We start from the raw sequence: 18509 nt of genomic DNA on the forward strand, positions 1-18509 counted from the left end.
TTTGTTAACTTGGTGTTTCTAATAACACAAGTTATTTTGTCACATCCATGTGTTTCCTATAATATTATGTACTTAATATTTTCCTTTAAATGACTTTAAATTTTGAAAAATGTACACACATTTATTTTTTTAAAGGGAATTTACTGTAAATAGGAAACCATTTGTCTTCTCCTAAATGGAAGGCAAAAGTACTTAAGATAAATATATTGATCACAGACCACCTAAAATCATCTCATATATCATGAATAATGAACATACTCTAGTTTGGAAAACATAGCATTATCTTATTAGATTATTATATCAGTAATTTCACTACTTTATCGGCTAAGCAAGAAAGTCTAAGAAAAATAAAGTTGGTGCTTAAGGTCACACTGTTGCTCACAAACACAGCTGGGATGAGCACCCAGGTTCTTTGTTCTGGTCTGTATTTATTATGGCCCACGAAGAGACAGCTGCCAAATAAGAACCTAAGTAGGTAGGTAGAAGTGTGTTCTCAGGATCACCAGGAAGCAATGCATTGTGGTGGCATTGAGACTGCCTAATGGAAAGGCCCTGGACTCTTTCTTTAAATGCCCTAAATGCCCCCCATTGTGAATAACTCCCAGGACAGGTTGATACTGGGGCCTCATCCTCTCCAACACCCGTCCCTGGCCACTTAGAGTTAATCCTAGTCTGAAACAAAAAGGAGCACTAGGAATAATTTTCAGTCTGGGAGTTTCTCAGAAGCCCTGGGGAGTCTTACACTTATTTAGACCTAGAGCTTCTTAGAAGACTTTGGATTGGACCAGGGGCCAAGCCTCTGGATGAGCATAGATCAAGTGGTAGTCCTTCAGCTTCTTTGGTGCTTTGAGAATCCCATCCAGTGACATCAAATCTATCAACATGGTAGGACACAAGAGATATGGAGGACTTCAGGGTAGGATGGAGGAAATGAAACTTTGGGTCATTCCTGAGGGATTTCAGGTCCTGGAAACAATACTAGTAATGTAGCAGGATTCTCACACAGAGAGTCATGACACCAAGGCTTTTCTTTCCAGGAAGCAACGTTATTCCTTGCTGGCACCACTCAGTTGGGTTGAGCCCTGAATATCAGAATTGAGCCCTGAATATCCCGTGGCATAGTTTTTTTTTTTAAAACACATTTTCTATTTTTTTGTCTCCTATATATGGTAACACACACAAACATGTAGTCTGATTAAGTAGTCTCAGTTTACAAGGTCATGAGGGATGTCGTCACGTAGGCACATAGCCAGGTTACCTTGAAGTTTTTTGTTTGTTTTTGTTTTTTTCCTTTTCTTTCTTTTTTTTTCTTTCCTTAGGGAGTGGATTCTACCACAATAATATCAGAGGAAAGTTAAATGACATATTCCTTAGGGTGAAATATCTTAATTTTTTTTAAGTTTATTTATTTATTTTGAGAGAAAGAGAATGAGCATGAGTTGGGGTGGGGTATGGGCAGAGACTGAGGGAGAGAGAGAATCCCAAGCAGGCTCTGAGTTATGAGTACAGAGTCCAAGGCAGGGCTTGACTCATGAATGGTGAGTTCATGAACTGAGCTGAAATTGAGTCAGATGCTTAACTGACTGAGCCACCTAGGGGCCCCTAGAGTGAAACATCTTATACTTAATTAAATATGCAGTGGATACTAAATAAATGCTTATTTGAAAATACAGCAACATCTGAAGTCTTTTCCATGATGAGAGATTATACACTGGGTTGCACCTTTTTATAGATAATAATGACTCAATATTGGTAATTTTATATAGTTCAATCTGATATTTTGGTAGAAAGTGTGAATTGGACATCATGGACTTCTGTCATAATTCAGTAGTGAAGGTGTCATTAAACTTGATCAAGACATGCAACTCTTCTGGATCTCAGTTTCTTCATCTTGGTATTGATATGGGAAAAGATTGTTGGTTCCAACTGAGAAATTTGTTTAATTAAAATTGGAAAAAGAATGATTACTTATAATTTTATTCAGTAAAAATATTTCAGAATATGAGGCCCAAAAAAAGCAATTTTTTATATGTGAAATTTTTTTTATTTTGAGATACTTTAGGTTCACATGTTATAAGAAATAATAAAGAAGATCTCTACATATTACCAGTTTCCCACTGGTAGCATCTTGTAGTAGTACAATGCAGAACAACATTACAACAACCGTTGTACCAGAACTTGGATCTTGGTCTATAGTTTTCTTTTTTTGTAGTGTCTTAGTCTGGTTTGGTATCAGGGCAATACTAGCTTCCTAAGATGAATTTGGAGATATTTTCACCTGTTGTATCTTCTGGAAGAGACTATATAGTGTTAATTCTTTAAACTTTCAATAAAATTTTCCAGTGCAACCATCTGTGCCTGGAGATTTGGGGGGGAAGTTTTTAAACTATGAACTCAATTTCCTTAATAGTTTGAGGGCCTTTCTAATGATCTATCTCATACTGGGAAGTTGTAGTTTGTGTGTTTTGAAGAAGTGACCCATTTATTCATGGTTGTCAAAATTTTGAGTGCAGAGCTGTTTGTACCATTTTAAATTATCCTTTTGATTCTCTAAGACCTGTAGTGATATCACCTGTTGATTACCCAGTAGGGGCAATTTGTATCTTTTCATTTTTTCTTTGTCACACTTGCTAGAAGTTTGTCAACTTAAATGATCTTTTCAAAAAACCGGGTCTTTGTTTTCATTGATTTTCTGTTGCTTTTTTTCTGTTTTCAACTTCATTAATTTCTGCCCTTATCTTTGTTATTTCCTTCTTCTGGAGTTTGTTTCAACTTTGTTTTTTAGGTTCTTGAGGTAGAGGTTAGATTGTTTATTTGAAACTCTCTTTTCTAATATATGCATTTAAATGATATAAATTTCTCTCTCAGCACTGCTTTAGTTGTATCTTACAAACCCCGAATGCTATGTTTTTGTGTTCTTTCAGTTAAATGTATTTGATTTTCTTTGAGACTTCCTATTTGACCCATGTTTTATCTAAAAGTATGTTATTTAGTTTACAATATATAGTTCTTCTCCTATTATCTTTTGTCGCTGATTTCTAATTTGATTCTCTTGTTACCAGAGAACACACGGCTGTATGATTTTAATTTTTAAAAATTTGTTAAGCTTTGTTCTATGCTCCAGGTTATGGTCTATGTTGGTGTATGTTCTGTGGTAATTTGAAAAGAATGCTTCATTTTCTGTTTTTGGGGGAGGGTTTCTATAAATGCTGACCAAATCCATTGGTTTATGGCGTTGTTGAGTTGTTGAATATCCTTGCTGATTTTCTGTCTAGCTATTGTACCGTTGCTGAGGTATTGAAGTCTACAGCTATATGTGTGATTTATCTATTTCTCCTTTAAATTCTTTCAGTTTCTGTTTCATGTATTTTGTAGCTTTGATGTTTGATGTAGAGAAAATACATCTTGGATTCTTATGTCTTCTTGATAGATTGAGCCTTTTATCATTATATTACATCTTTCTTTGTCTCTGGTAATTTTCTTTGCTCCGAAGTCTACTTTATCTGATGTTATCCAGCTCCTTTTTTCCCCCTTTGATTAGTGTTTGTTTTTTTCCCATCCTTTTATTTTCAACTTGACTATAGTAAAAGCTTGCATTGCAAGTAACTTGTTCTGTGAGTGTTCTGCAAGACAAGCAAACATCTCTAACAAATTTTAACTTGATAAATGGACGATGGCTTGCAATATGAGTAACACGTGATGCCGAACATCACATGATCACAACTGAGCCAATGGTTCTTGAAATTCTCTTTGACATATAAGTGCTTTGGATTACAAGCATGTTTATGGAATGCATTATGCTTGCAAACCAAGGTTTTACTTACATTGTTACTTTAAAGAGAGGTTCTTGTAGATAGCATATAGTTGGGTATTTTTTAATTTGCCCTGTCAATCTCTTTTAATGTATTCAGATCATGTATTGTAATGTAATTATTGTTGTGCCAGGGCTTACGTCTGCCATTTTAATTTTTATTTTGTTTGTACTGGGTTTTTTTTGTATTTCTCTGTTTTTGCTTTCCAATCTGTGATGGGTTGCTTGAACATTGTTTAGAATTCTATAGATTCATATAGGTTTGCCTATATGTCTTTGAGCATATCTTCTTGTAAAGCTTTTTTAATACTTGCATTATGTATTACACTGTATATACGTAACTTACCACAGTCTATGGATGTCATCATTTTACAAGTTTGGGTGAAGTACAGAAATCTTATCTTCCTTTATATCTCTTTAACCTCTCCATTTCTAATCGTCTAACATGTTTCCTCTTTTTATATATTTAGAACGACAACAGAGGGTGTTAACAATTTTGGCTCTAGATGTCAAACATAATTTAGATAACTCAAGAGGAGAAAAAGAAAACCCTATATTTACTCATACGTTTGCTTACTGTGTTCTTTCTTCCTGATGTCCCAAAGTTCTTTTATCATTTCCTTTCTTTTACAAAAGTTCTTTTAGGCATTCTTTTAGGATGTATCTGCTAGTGACAAATTTTTTGTTTTCCTTCATCAGACATTGTCTTGATTTGTCCTGAAGGACATTTTCTGTAGGTATAGGATCATGTGCTGACACTTCTTTTCATTCATTACACTGGTTTCTAATGAGATATTTCTTATTTTTCTAATTATTTCTCTCCTATAGGGAAGGTGTTTTCCCCCTCTGGTTGCTTACAAGATTTTTTTTTCTTTGCTTATTGTTCAGAAATTATGGTATTTTTTGGCTTGAATTTCTTTAAATTTACACTATTTGGGGGTGCATTCAGCTTCTTGAATGTATAGGTTTATGGTCCTTTCCAAATTTGGCATGTTTATGGTCATCATTTCTTCAAGCACTGTTCAGCTCTGTCCTCTGTCTCCTCTCTTTTCAGGAACCTGAAAATGTGAATGTTAGATATTTTGTCCCACAGGTCTCTAGGCTCTGTCAATTTTTTTTAACTTTAGCCTACTTTTTCTTTTTTTCAGCTTAGATAGTTGCTATTGTTCTGTCTTCTAGTTCATGGATTCTTTCCTTTGTCATATTCACTCTGTTGGCTAGTCTATTCACTACACTTTGTATTTCTTCTTTTTTTAAATTTTATTTATTTTTGAGAGAGAGTGTGTGTGCACACATGCACATGAGTGGGGGAGAAGAAGGGGCAGAGAGAGAATGGGAGAGAGAATCCCATACAGGCTCTGTGCTGTTAATACAGAGCCTGACGTGGGACTTGAACTCATGAACCATGAAATCATGACCTGAGCCAAAATCAAGAGTTGGACACTTAACCAACTGAGCCACCCAAGCACCCCTACACTTTGTACTTAAACAATTATACTTTTTTGTTCTAAAATTTCCATTTGATTTGTCTTTATATCTTTTATGTCTTTGCTGAGGTTTTCTTTTTTTTTTCACTTGTTTTCAGTTGGTTCATAATTGTTGATTAATGCATGGTTAACATGGCTGCTTAAAATTTTTGTCAGATCATTCTACTTTCTGTCATCTTGGTATCAGCATCTAATGTTTTTTTTTATTATTCAGTTTGAGATTTTTCTGTGTTTTGGTGTGAGAAGTAATTTTTTTTTGAAACCTGAATCTGTGTTGTACTATGAGACTGTGGTTATTGTTTAAGCATTCAGTTTTAGCTGGCTTTCTCTGGCATTGTTCAAGCTGTGGAGGGGGTGTGCTACCTCATTACTACCACATAGAGGTTTACTGTTACCCTCTAATGATACCAGAAGAGAGAGCTTCTCATTATCGCTGATTGGAAATGGGAGTTCTGGTTCACTGCATGGTCTTCACTGATAGTGGAGGGGAAAGGAAGAGGAAGTATGCTTGTTATTGATGATCAGGAATGAAGTTCCTGACTCCTTACTTGGTCTTCTTTGACAGTACCCTTGTAGGAGTGGTGAGACATCTTGTGATAGCCTATCATGGATGGAAGCCTAGGCTCCCCACTCAGCCTTTGGTGGTGTGGGTGTGGATGGATCCATGGCTATTCTGTGATTTGGCTGTAGTAAAGCAGTTGTTGTCTAAAAGATTTTTGTCCTGCTTGACTGTGACTTTTCTGGTCTTTTTGCTAAAAGAGTAGACCAAAAAAAGTTGGGGCTTTTTGTGTGTCTGTCCATTGGCTTTTCCAGGTTGCTGACTTCTTCAACTTCAGGTTTGGGATATATGAGGTAGAAAGGGAAACTCACCATGGTGTTATTCCATGAGCCTCAAGGTTCTTAACCAGTCTTCCTCTTCTCTCCTCTTTTCTGTACTTTTTAGAGTCTTCTTATGGTCATTTTCATATGTGGTCCATCTACTTGGTGGGAGGAAAAGGAAAAATTTATCTATCCATTTTCCTGGAAATAGAGGTCTCAGGAAACATACAATTTAGAAGATCTTTGGGGAGCCTGGGTGACTCACTTTGTTAAGCATCCAACTCTTCATTTCAGTTCAGGTCATGATCTCATGGTTCTATTGATCTCCATATCAGGCTCTGTGCTAATCGTGTGGAGCCTGCTTGGGATTCTCTCTCCCTCTCTCTCTGCCCCTCTTCTTTTTCTTTTAAAGTTTTTTTTTAATGTTTATTCATTTTTAAAAGACAAAGAGGGACAGAGCACAAGCAGGAGTGGTACAGAGAGAGAGGGAGACACAGAATCCGAAGCAGGTTCCAGGCTCTTGGCTGTCAGCACAGAGCCCAATGCAGTGTTCAGACTCACCAACCATGAAATCATGACCTGAGCTGAAGTTGGACACTTAACTGACTGAGCCACCCAGGTGCCCCTAAATATAAGGTTCTTTTAAGCTTTATCCAGCCATCCTTGTTTCTGGGTTAACATCCTGACCAGCTGACAGACTCACTGACTAACTGACTGATTGATAATAACCAATCTTTATGTTTATCAATATAAGAAATGATGATATATGTGCACTGAGGACAGAGTTAACACTCAATGATTGATGCAAAGATACATAAAGGCTATTTTTTCCCATATTGAAATCTTGTTTTTGCATTATCTAACAAAAAAAGAAAAATTCTAGGGACTCCTACCATAAATTTGCCTCTCTATTTACTTTCAAGTTCTCTTGGTCACTATGGGTTTAAGAGATTTAAGAAATGCAGTTTTGGGGGAACCTGGGTGCCTCAATCAATTAAACATCCAACTTCAGCTTATGTCATGATCATTGTGTTCATGAAGTTGAGCCCTGCATTGGGCTTTGCCTTAGTGGTGCGGCCCTGGTTGGGATTCTTTCTCTCTCCCTCTCTCTCTTCACTCCTTCCCCACTTGCACGTTCTTTCTCTCAACATAAATAAATAAACTTAAAAAAAAAGAAATGCAGTTTTGAGAAAATTGCCCTATTTATTTTCAGGCCCAAATGTTCTTTATGGGGCAAAGAAAAACTAGTGGTTCTTCGCTCATGTCACAGATAAATTATCTGGATATTTAGCTTGACTTTGTTGTTTAGATACATCTGAACAGTAGGAGAATAAAAAGTAGAGCCCAGTGATTATGAACCTGATGCACTTCTATTGTGTAAACTTAATGCTTATTGAGTTATAGGTTTGTTTGCTGAGTTCCTGAGGCTATCCACAGACTCAGGCAATCACTTCATGAAGTAACTGCCTCATCTCTACAGCACAGCCAAGTACCACAATTCTAGCTGGAAGTCATGTTCTGTACTCAATATTGTAGACACAGTAATCTGGCAATTGCACAGCTAAGTAACTGTTCTATAATAACAATCAGTGTCTGTTAATGACTCAAAATGCAATTGGCAAAGACAACATTTGATAGTCTGAATGAATGGAAGAAACACATTTTCTTCCTCAGCAGACCACACAAAATCAGTGCCTGATTATCAGGCTGGCGGGTGCAATCATTCCACCAGCCATAATGGTTATTGAAATTGTTTATGGGCCTCTCAAAAAGATCCTGGGAATAACAATAGATAACATGTTTCAACTGAAGGAGCCAAGACCAAAGAATTACATCTCACAAAACTTGTTAGTAAAAGCAAATTATTCCTGGTAACTTCAATAAATGGCAAATTACTCTTGGCAACAAGTGATCAATAATGTGTCATTGCCAGAAACAATCATCCACAGTTCATACCCAAGTTAGGAAATCATCCTTAGCATTTTGACAAGTGGGGGCCACAGCCATACTTCACTAATGGTCATGGTTTGATCATAAAGTAGTATAGCAGAAATGAAATAATAATAATAATAATAATAATAGTAATAATAATAGTAATAGTAATTGTTATTTTCTGTTTTCCTACAAACCAGCAGCCATGATATAATTTTGTTTGGAAAACATCCTTTACTTCTCTGGACATACTATGGAAGCATGAGGATTATGTGGGAATTCACAAAAGCCTACTCTAATCATTATTTTCCCAGATAATGTTAGTGGTAGAACATGGCTCTCCTTAACACGTCATAGTCCAGGTTGAGAATAGATAAGTTTATTGTTTCTTTTCCATGACATATCACTTACATACTACATACTCATCTTCGAGCCCTTTATCTTTCTATTCTTCTGTCTTTATATCTAGTAATTTATGCCTCTATTCATTGACCCTCCTTTGTACCCATCCACCTATCTTTCTTTTTTAAAATTATGTATGTATGTATGTATATATGTACGTATGTATTTAGAGAGTGCGTGCATGAGTAGGGGAGGGGCAGAGAGAGAGGGAGAGAAAGAATCCCAAGCTGGATCCACACTTAGCACACTTAGCCCCTATGCAGGGCTCAATCTCATGAGCCATGAGATCATGACCTGAGCCAAAATCAAGAGACAGACACTTAAATGACTGAGCCACCCAAGCACCCCCACCTATCTGTCACAGTACCTTTCTCTCTAACCAGAAAAAAGTAAAATAGGAAGAAAGAGGAAGGAAAGTAAAGGGAAGAAAATAATATTTTTAAGAGGCATATAGAACATAAAGAAAAGGAAAAACAGCATGATGAAATAGGAGAAACACGTATTTCTGGATTCACAATGAACTTTTTTTTTTCAGCTCCATTAATTCCTGGCTATATGACCAGGGACAGGTTCCTTGAATCTCACCTCCTGTATTTTGCAAGGGATGATACCATGTCTCTACTTACCTCAAAAGATGAATGCAAAAAGTGCCATCAGTTAACAAACATGAAGTCATTCTGTAATTGCAAGGTGCAAAACAAATTTTATATAGTTTTTATAATGAACTTGCATATAATATAGATAATATACTCTATGTTTTCATTTTGTAAGTGTGCATTCTTCTCTAAGAATTTCTTCTAGTATTTGTGTGGTTTTATTTTTAAAAATTTTAATATCTATTTTAACTGGAATTTATCCTTTGCAAAAGGCACCAAATCTTTCCCCCCATATAGACCTGTAGGTGTTCTAATACCATTTATTAAAAAGTTTATCTTTCCCACTGATTCAGATGCTGCTTTTGGCATATACTAAATTTTCATATGAAATTGGATCTATTTTGTATTTTTAAATTTTGCCTATCTATTCTTATGTGAATACATGATGTTTAATTCTATGTTCTTCAAAATATGTTTTCCTATTTGATTCTGTGCATTATTTTCTTTTATCTCTCTTGATCACAGTGTTTTCTCTTGTCCATGTTTAAGTGAAATCATTTTTTTTTCCACACACTCTCAGAAGAGGAGTGTTGGCCAGCATTTTCCTAGCTTCACAGTTGTAAAACGACATCTTATTATTGCAGAGTGGTCAAATACATGATTTACACTTCTATGACCCATCTTCTTTGTTCTCCTCCTGTACTTTTACCTAGATCTTTTCTTTCATTTAGTCCTAGTGTCTTTATCATGCTCAGTTTACATTCTACTCCCAGAAGACTCTCCGGGAGGCTGGTCTTTGTCCTACAAAGGAACTTTAGTTGTTTTATTTAAAAATTTTATAGGGTACAAACTGACCCATACCATCTGACCTTTTGCTGTCCCTTTGCACTCACCCATGGCTTGGAGTCTGTGAAACCAGTTCCCACTTTTGGTGTTGTTCTAAGAAGGACCCATGAGCTTTCCAGAATGGATCCCTCAATCTGGGGTTCTTGGGCAATTCAATTTCTGAGTCCTGCTTTCTCAGCTGTCAGAAATTTCTCACCTTCTCTGCTTACTCCCTCACAGTCTCTACTACAACTGTTGTAGTCAATTTGCTCTCAGTTCCTCAATGTTGGGGTTGTTAGAGAGAACTTGTTTAGTTTTGCTGTTTTAGTTTTGTTTAGATTTGGCTGCTTTGTTTTGCTATACTGTTTGCTTTGTCTCTTTTGTAGGGGAGTTTGGAAAGTCAAAAACTATCCTGTTCCCCTACAGTCTTCCTTTGAACTTCACCCCTCGGTTTCCTTATAATAGTTTCAAAGGTTTGTCTTTCTGTATATAGTTATTGACTCTATGTTTTATTTTCATGTGGGATATGAAATAAGCATTTAACTCTATTTTTTTCCATTTATATAATTTCCCCCCACATACATGCACCTTTTCTTCTTATGATTTATAATACCATATCTCTCACAGGTTTTCATAAATGCTTGGCTCTGTTCTGAGACATGTATTCTATATTTCTATCCCTACACCAAAATTGCTGTGCTCCAATTACCTTAGGAATTCTCTTTCTTGATCTTTGCTGCTACAAGTCCTCCCCACACCTCTTCCCTATTCTTCGTTGTTGCTGTTCATAATGTACTTCTCTATTCTTTGTCTTCCTCTCATCATATGAGTTTTATTATCAGCTTGGTAATTTTGCTAAAAATATTGTTGGAGTTTTGGAAAAGCCTGGCTTTTTAAAAACATATTGATTCTTCTCACCTATACATGTGATATATCACCATTTATTTACAGATTTTATGTACATTGAATCCAATAGCTTTCTGAACTCTTTGTTAGTTTTCGTAGATTCTCTGTAGAGTCTTTTGAACACTCTTTATAGATAATATCATCTACAAAGAATAATTGCTTTCTTTGCTTTCCTAAATTTATATTTCTTTTCTTTAGCTCATTATTCTGACTGGGCTTCCAATTTGAATTGTTTAGTAGTGGTGGTGCAAATAACATTTTTATCTTGCTACCGTTACTAAGGAGTATACTTCCAATCTTTTACCATAAAACATGATGCTTGTTCTGTATTTTTAGCAGACATTTTTATCCTGTTTAAAAAAAAAAAAAGATACTTCATCTCTTGCTCCCTAAGAGTTTCTATCATGAGTAAGTGTTGGAGTTTACTGAAGGTGAAGGTCTTTCTTCATCATTTTAGCATTTTGTGTCACATGTTTTATTTTACTTTAATCTATTTACATGATGAATATATTCAGAATTTTTTTGCCCAGTATTGATCATACTTGCATTATTGGTTAAATCCACCTTGTTGATGATATATATTATAATTTATGTCGCTAACACGAATTCAGAAATAATGCTATTGGCAATTGGCTCCTGTCTTTCACAAAAGTTCTCAAACAGGGTGGGAGAAAGTACTTATCTTCTTGGAAAAATGGGTGGTAAAGAAGGGAGGTAAGGAAAATGGAACACTAGCAAGCAGCTCTCTTTGGGAAGCAGGAAGGTAACAGGAAGAAGGTAGATCCCTGCATCCCAGTATTCTCCAAGCCTAATCTTACCAGGTAACTGGGGCTGTCCTAGAAGTCACAATTGACCAGTACATGGTACTAAACCATATCTAGACTGGGACAGACCTCTACCATGTTGTTGGACCCACAGAACGTTCAGTGGTCTAGCTGTGCAGGTCAAATCAATCATTTTGTTAGTCTTATAACAAAGAAAGTCACCAACTTATGAGACTTTTTTTTTTTTTTTTTTGCACTTCATCTACTATATATACAATTTGGTATGAGAGGTGCTCTCTGCCAATGGCCTGAAATTCAAATTGACTAAATCTCACAACCTTGAGTCTTAAAGAAATGGGAATGTTAGGCTAATGTTAGTATACCCCCAAGCTGAAGCAAGAAAATTTAAGTGACAGCCTTGAAGGAGAGAATAGTGAGGTGCTAGGTCTTTCTCAAAAATCTTATTTAATATAGAAGTGAGTCTCAGGAAAAACACTGGATTGGGATTGTGTCTTTCCTTGTGAGGCTATTGTTCAAGTATATCCAAAAGAGCAGCCACTAAGAGGCAAGTGGATAAAAAAGGCTGTATTAGTCAGAGTTCTCTAGAAAACAGGACTGAGACATAGACAAAGATATAGACATAGATACAGATTTGGTGATATCTAGATCTAGATATCTATCTATCTATAGATATCTGTATCTAGATATAGATATCTAGATATCTATCTATCTATAGATATCTGTATCTAGATATAGATATCGAGAGAGAGAGAGAGAGAGAGAGAGAGAGAGAGAGAGAGAGAATGCAATTTATTGTGAGAAATTGGCTTACAGGATCATGGAGGCAAGAAGTGTCACAATTTGCCATCTGCCACTTAGAGATACAGGAAAGACAGTTGCTGAATTTTAGTCCAACTCCAAGGCCTGAAAACCAAGGGAGCTGATGGTGTAAATTCCAGTCCAAGGGTAGAAGAATGAGATCTCAGCTCAAGCAGGCTAGCGGGAAAAGGGATGTATCCCTTCTTCCTCCACCTTGTGTGGTATTTAGGCCCTCAAAGGGTTGTATGATGCCTAGAGACTTTGTGAAGGGCAGTCTTCTTTATTGAGTCCGGCAATTCAAATGCTAATCTCGTCCAGAAACACCCTTACAGACATACCCAGAAATTATGTTTGATCTGGGTCTCCTGTTGTGCAGTCAAACTGACACATAAAGTTAACCATCATAGAGGCCCACAGGAAAGTGGCTAGAATTTTCAGTCTAAACAATCTATCCTTGTTACAGAATATTGTTCAAAACTTTAAATTAACATTTAATGATCATAACCTACTTTTCTAGTATTATCTCTTCATACAACTTTTTTCCCCCTGTTTTTTTGTTTTTTTTGTTTTCTCAAAAATCCCCTACTAATGTTGTCTCTGTTCTCTGGTTTTATCTACATGAAGCATTCCTGTCTTTTTAATTAGATTGGTATCTCTAGATTGAAGAAACTGTTTTTTGGTCTCGTTCATATTCCTCGCTAAGATATGGTACAAAGTCTGTCACATCTTGGTGACTGATTAGCATATTAGGATTATTGTAGCTTCCCCTATCATTTCCAAACACCACTCATTTTCTCTTTACTAGCTATTTCTCCCCTTAGAGCAGTCAAATAACTTAAAAATTATAGAAATATGTAGTTTTGTGTAAAATGATTTCATCTGCAGAATTTATGAAATAAAAAAATGGCCTCTTCTATTTCAATTATTCTCTAGTAACATTACTTTAAGCAGTATTAATTTAAAATGTAATACCAGTTCATTAAGAAGTATATTCATTGGGGCGCCTGGGTGGCTTAGTTGGTTAAGCATCCCACTTCAGCTCAGGTCATGATCTCCTGGTTTGTGAGTTCCGGACCTGCATCGGGCTCTGTGCTGACACCTCGGAGCCTGGAGCCTGCTTCAGAGTCTGTGTCTCTCTCTTTCTGTCCCTCCCCCAACCCCTCAAAAATAAAATAAGCATTAAACAAAAAGAAGTAGATTCATATAGGCACATTTTCCCGGTGGAGACTAATTTGTTTTAAATGAAACAAATTAAGTTAACTGAATATGTATTCTCCCTAAATCGTTTCAACTAAACATGAATCCTAATATTCCCGTGGGATTGTATTTTTCCAGGGTTGTTTATATTATGTGTCTATCCTTATTCTGGTTAAGGATATTTGATGGCAGGGAGCAGAAAATCATTTAAGGAAAATTAAACAAAAATGCAATGACACCAAATGCAACTAAGATTTGTGTTTTATATATATTTTTTGGTTGGTCTGGTTCGATGTAATTATTTCTCTTCATCTTTTCTAGAATCTAATGCTATAAACATACCCCAAGCACTGCTTTGTCACATCTTGCAGCTGTCATTGATGTTTCTATTATACATCTCTAAATAGTCTTTAGTCTTTGTGACTTCTCCCTTGACATGTGGCTTATATAGATGAATGTTGCTTAATTTCTAATTTTCCAGATATCTTTCTGTCATTGATTTCTGGTTTAATTCTATTATGATCAGGACACATATTTTGTATGATTTAAATTCTTCTAAATTCTTTGAGGTTTGGTTTATCTACCCAAATATGGGCTAACATGGTGAATGTTCTATGTGTATTTGAGAAGAATGTGTATTCTGTTGCTTTTTGGTTGTATGTTCTATAAATGGCGATTAGGTCAAGTGGATTTTTAGTGATATTCGGAGGTTCCATATCCTTTCTGATTTTCCATTGTCCTGTTTTGTCAGTTATTTAGAGAAGAGTACTGAAGTCTCCAATGATAAATGTAGATTTGTTCATGTCTCCTTTCATTCTTTCCTTCATGTATTTTGAAGCTTTACTGTTAGGTGCATAACTATAGGATTATTAAGTCTTTTTTGGTGAATTGAGCCCCTTATCATTATGTAAGACTCCTCTTCATCCCTCGTAACAGTCTTTGCTCAAAATTGCGCATTGTATGATATTAATATAGTTACTGTTGCTTTCTCTCGGTTGGTGTGTGCATACTATCTGTTTTAATATGCCTTTACTTGTAATATTTCTAAGTATTTATATTTAATAATGGGTTCCTTATACATAGTGTGTTTTGTTTTTTAATACAATCAGACAATATCTGATTTGAATGTTTGTGTGTATGTCATATGTATCCTATTACTTATATACTATAAGTATTGTTATGGTCTCATTAATATTTACCATATTGCTGTTGTTTTCGTATATTTTTGCTCTTTTTCTTGTGTTTTGGTTCATGTATGAATTAAGTATTTTTTAAGATTATATTTTATCTCTACTATTGACTTATTTCTTCTACATCTCATGTTAATTTATTTGAATAATTACCTTTGGGTTTACAATATACATCTTAAGTTAATCGCAGTCTACTTTATCAATATCTCCTGTTCACCTTTTGTGCTATTGTTGTCTCATATATTTTGATTTCACGTGTGTTTTAAACTCAAAATACATTGCTTGCTTTTACTTTGGAGAGTCAATGATATTTTAGAGGAATTAAAAGAGATAGAAAAATAATGGCTTTTATATTTATCTTTATTTTAACCATTTCCAGGGATCTTCATTTCTTTGTGTAGATCTGAACTTCTGTGTTGTCAGTATTTTTTCCTGAAGAATTTTCTTTAACATTTCTTGTCTTTCAGTATGCTTCTAATGAATTTTCTAAGTTGCTGTTTGTTGGAGAGTCTTTGTTTCCTTATTATTTTTGAATGATATTTTCATGATATAGAAGATTGACAGTTTCTTTCAGCCTTTTAAAAATGTCACTTAAGCGTCTGTCAGTTTCGGCTCAGATCATGATCTGACAATTCGTGAGTTTGAGCCTCACATTGGGTTCTGCACTAACAGTGTGGAGCCTGCTTGGATTCTCTTTTTCCCTATCTCTGCCGCCTTCATCCCTGCTCACTCTCTCTCTGAAAATAAATAAATAAACATTTTATGTATTTACTTATTTATCTGTTTATTTATTTTTTGTTTGATGTTTATTTTTGAAAGAGAAAGAGACAGAGCACGAGTGCAGGAGGGGCAGAAAGAGATGGAGACACAGAATCCCAAGCAGGCTCCAGACTCTGAGCTGTCAGCACAAAGACCGACACGGGGCTCAAATTCAAGAACCATGAGATCATGACCTGAGCAGAAGTTGGATGCTTAACTAATTGAGCCACCCAGACACCCCTCAAAATATAGAAATAAATATTTTTTTAAAATGTCACTCTATCTTTTTCTGACATGGGAAGTTTCTGACAAGATGTCTGGTGTGTTTTTTATCTTTTTTTTCTCTATATAATGTGCCTTTTCTCTGGATGATTTCAAGATTTTCTTTTTATCTTTTGTGCTTAGCATTTTCAGTACCATGTGTCTAGATGTGTTAATTTAATTTAATTATTAATTTTTACATCCTTTCTGTGTTTTTCTGAGCTTCCAAGGCTTGTGGTTTGATACCTTTAATCTTTTTGGAGAATTTTCAGCCATTATGTCTTTAAATATTTCTTCAACTCTTTTTCTCTGTCTTCTTCTGGAATTACTATTACATGTATGTTGGAGTCTTAAAACTCTTGCATGCTCTGTTTTGCTTTCCCTTTCTAGCTCTTTCTTTGTGTGTTTTAGTTTGGGTGATATCTAGTAACTATCCTTGGTTGTGTCAAGTGTGCTGATAAGCCAGTTGAAGGCATTCTTTATCTTTGCAACTGTGATTTTTATTTCTTAGCATTGCTATTTGGTTTTTTCTTACCCTTTACCTTCCCCATCTGTTCATCCTGAAATTCCCCACTAATTCATGCATGCTGTCTACTCCTTTCATTAGATAACATATTAATCCTAATCACTTTAAATTCCCTCTCTAATAAATACATTATCTAGGTTATCTCTGAATCTTGTTTTATTGATAGATTTATCCTTGACAATGCGTTGTTTTTTCTCCAATGTTGCATGTCTTACAAAGTCTAATTGATTATTGGACATAGCGTGTAGAGGAGCAGAGGCTGGGTTAACTAGTATTCATGACTGACAATGGATACACCCTTCCTTCTGCTAGGCCGTTGATGTGGGATATTGTGTCCATATAGTAAGGATTTTAATTAGGTTTTGGGCTCATTGCTATGGTGAACTTTAGTGCACCACCAGCTCTACATTTCTTTATTATTGCCTTGTTCTTATCATGATGTTTGTTGTTTAGGCCTTTTTCTCAGTTCTTGTCCTTTACTCTGGTGTCTCTCCAGGCTCTTATCCCTTCCACAATGGTAGGCTGCTATTGATTGTTTTTGCTGCTTGTTTGTCTGGTGATGGAGTGCAGAGAAGTTCCTCCAAGTCATTTCCATTTCATACTTGGAAGGTAAATGTCTTGTTTCCAACATTTTGCAACTAAGTAGGGGTAAGAGGCAAGGGAAATTCAGCATCTAGTTTACATTCATTTGCTTATTTTCTCTGTTTTTGTTACAGTATCATGCTATAATTTAAAGACACTCTTTTTTGAAATTTCTTAAGAGAAACAGAGCAAAATAAAAATCTCTCCAGGCTTCTGTGAGAGTAAGGGAGATACAGTCATATATATGATCAGAGTGGAGAAAGAAATTGCATCTAACTTTCCAAGAAATTTTTCAAAAATCCTTTCATTTTAGCCATTTCCTCTCTACTTTGTTGTGCCAACCATTCCTGAGATTTAGAGGATATTTCAAATTGTATATCATGTTACTTTGTAGCATTTCTCACTGTTATCTTAGGATTCAGTATTTTTTTTCAAGTTTATTTTCAGCTCACACAAATTTTGCTACTGTAGGCTTATCTTCCATTTTCCCTAATTTATGTGTTTATACCTTTAAACTGAATCATGTTACTATTATTTTAGTGGGATTTTTGGGAGGGAGCCAAAGGAAATAGATGCATTTAATCCACAATATTTATACAGAAAGTCCTGTGGCTGACAATCTTAAAGTGATAGATCATTTTCACTTCTTATCCAGTTTCTTTATTATATGAATAAACAAACTTTGGGAAGAGCTCAAATAGTCCTATTGACATGGCCAGAAATAGATAAAATTGTCTAGGATATGCAGTTTACATTTCATCTCTGGGATACATGTTTGTCATGTCTTATTTCCTTATTAAGATTTTAATTACCGTGATGGGAAAGTTTATGTCTCACATGTTTTTGCAGTGCCTGTAATATAATTACTGTTTCCTTGAGTTATATTATTTAAACTCATTCATGTATTTAACAAGACTAAAATCCCAGTTTTAAAGTCCCATAACTTTTGTAAAGACATTGTGCTACATAGAAATTATTACTTATTTTGCATTTACTTGGAGCTTTTTTTTCCCCATAAAAAGTCATCTGTTTGTGACAATCAGAAGGATATATCTTGAATGGGCTTTTAAACCCGAACACCATATAAAAACTAAATTCCTTCTTTTTAATGTTATTTTGGAGTAAGGTTAAGTGCTCTTGTTAATACAAAACTGGCTCTTCTATTTTCTCACAAGAAGTTGCAGAGCTTTCTAATTAGAAATTCTTAAAGTGAGGATATGCCAGTAGAAGTACAGATCACTTTTATTATCCCATTTACATTTATTGGACAGCCACTTAACTTAGGGATCTGTGTTGGGTACTCATGAGGAGTTCAAGGAGCAAAAATTCCTATCAGGATCCAACTGGCTTTTTAATGCTACATACCTCTTGTCCAGGCATAAGAACACTAAATGCATAGGCTTATTCCCATATTAATCTCTAGCTAATCTTGAAAATTAGACTGGAAAGTTTTAAGGAGTTTGATTTCATTATTTTGGGGCTCAACTTTTTAAATTTTTTTTATTTTTTATTTTTTATTTTTTTTAATATATGAAATTTATTGTCAAATTGGTTTCCATACAACACCCAGTGCTCATCCCAAAAGATGCCCTCTTCAATACCCATCACCTACCCTACCCTCCCTCCCACCCCC

General features: G+C 35.3%; 1 long non-coding RNA gene across 7 annotated transcripts in view; it reads left to right on the forward strand.

Moving 5' to 3' along the window:
- Positions 1-18509, forward strand: part of LOC113599313 (uncharacterized) — a 220382-nt gene that overhangs the window by 100549 nt on the left and 101324 nt on the right. For 5 of the 7 annotated variants that reach the window (XR_008294954.1, XR_008294955.1, XR_008294952.1 and 2 more), the window contains one exon: positions 8987-9141. The exons of the other annotated variants lie outside the window; for them this stretch is intronic. This is a non-coding gene — a long non-coding RNA (uncharacterized LOC113599313). The remainder of the gene's footprint in view (positions 1-8986; positions 9142-18509) is intronic. 7 annotated transcript variants of the gene reach the window in all.

This window comes from Acinonyx jubatus, chromosome C1 (genome assembly GCF_027475565.1).
Source record: "Acinonyx jubatus isolate Ajub_Pintada_27869175 chromosome C1, VMU_Ajub_asm_v1.0, whole genome shotgun sequence".
Taxonomy (NCBI): Eukaryota; Metazoa; Chordata; class Mammalia; order Carnivora; family Felidae; genus Acinonyx; species Acinonyx jubatus.